This window comes from Fukomys damarensis, unplaced genomic scaffold (genome assembly GCF_012274545.1).
Source record: "Fukomys damarensis isolate Sample0158 unplaced genomic scaffold, DMR_v1.0_HiC HiC_scaffold_37, whole genome shotgun sequence".
Taxonomy (NCBI): domain Eukaryota; kingdom Metazoa; phylum Chordata; class Mammalia; order Rodentia; family Bathyergidae; genus Fukomys; species Fukomys damarensis.
The window spans coordinates 14,775,871-14,777,654 of NW_022900949.1; positions in this window are offsets into that span (position 1 = coordinate 14,775,871).

Below are 1,784 nucleotides of genomic sequence, written 5' to 3' on the forward strand. Positions count from 1 at the left end.
AACTTTCTATAGGGCCTGATTGTTTCCAAGTGAGACAAGAGGGTCAAGGATGGATATTTTATCTCCCAAAGTTTATGCTTTAAAAATTATATTTTAGTTATATTGGAAATTATTACACCAGTTTTTAAAATGGAAATAAAAATGCCCAGGTTGAAAATATTATATTCTTGAATATTTCTGAGTGGATGTTAATAGTTCTCCCTACCAAAAATGATAACTATTTTGGGGTAATACATATAATTTTCTAAGCAGCTTTTTCATAATGTATTCTATTCTTAACACCATGTTCTACATGAGAAATGCATTTTATATAATGATCTAAACAACAAAATAAAAAACTAAAAAGTTGGGAAAAAATGAATGAGAAAGGATTTCTGATATCATTGTGGGCAACAAATGACCTATAAAATTTCCAAAGGTTGGTCAGAGTTAGTGTAGCGCAAGGGGAATTTTTAGAATTTTTTTCATGAAAAAATTGCAGTGTTTAAAGCCAACCTTTTGACTTTGAAATCAAACTAAGGAAAAATGAATAAATACCTCCTGATGGAAATAAATGCTACCTAAGATGCACAAAGGTGTCTGAAAAAAAATATTTCTTTTTAAAGTTTATTTTATTTTTCACATTGAAAATTTTGAAGCAGCTTTGATTTCCATTGAGACTTGGCTGTCCCAGCTGTTCTGATTCCTTCTCTCAGGCAGTAGAAAGTAAAGCCTGTGTCTACTAAGATTTGCTTTACTGGAAATTCTCCAACTTTTTACTACTCTTTCTTATAAATTGTAATCTCCTATCAAGTTTTTTCCTTCAAATTTTAATTTCTACTGGTACATGATTGCAGTTCATACTGATAACAGTCATCATTGGGAGTTGGTACATGTGGTACATAACACATCCTAATACCTTTTTTTAATCCTCTTTTCCTCTCCCTTCCTCCTCTATCACTTGGTCACCTTCTCTTTGTGAAAGATCTATCACCCAGTTTTCTTTTATCTAACTTCACTTTTTTATCTCTCCATCACTTATTTTTACTTTGGGTATCCCATATAAGAAAAACTATTTGAATTGCAATTTTGTGTGTCTAATTTATTTCACCTAATATCAGGGTATCAAAGAACATCCTTTTTCCTGCATCCAGTTACTTATTAACTATATGCTGAAAACTATTATATATGAGGTGTTGTCTCCCTTATTCTAATTTCAGAGGTGTTTGGTACCAGGGATTGAACTCAGGTCCTTGTGCTTGTGAGAGAGGTGGCAGAACCATTGAGCTAAATCTCCCTGCCCCTCCCTATCTATCTTTACAGGCAGATTACACTATCTGATAGTCCTTATTTTTCTATGTATTTCTAGTTTCATCACAGTGTCTACAATAGCATCTACCAAAGCGATTGCCATTTGTTATATTTTATAATCAACTTAATTTTCTTTCATCATACTACCTAACTTTATATGTTCAAGAAAATATTAACTAATTACTAACTTTATATGTTCAAGAAAATATTAAATGACTTATGTGAAAGACACCATCTTTCATTTTCATGAATTTAAACAAATATTCTACAGGCTAATTGAACATTTTGTGTTTGCCAGGGTTTGAACATAAGCACCCTGGGAGTTAGAAAATTATTTTTTTTTCATTATTTGCTTATATCCTCTTACATGATGCTAATCACACAAATGTAAAATTTTCTCATAGTTTCCAATTATGACCCTGGTTAAGGTTTTTGTTCATTGACCTATTTTTGTGAGTAATTATGATAAAGAACATCTTTAACAAAAGCTATGG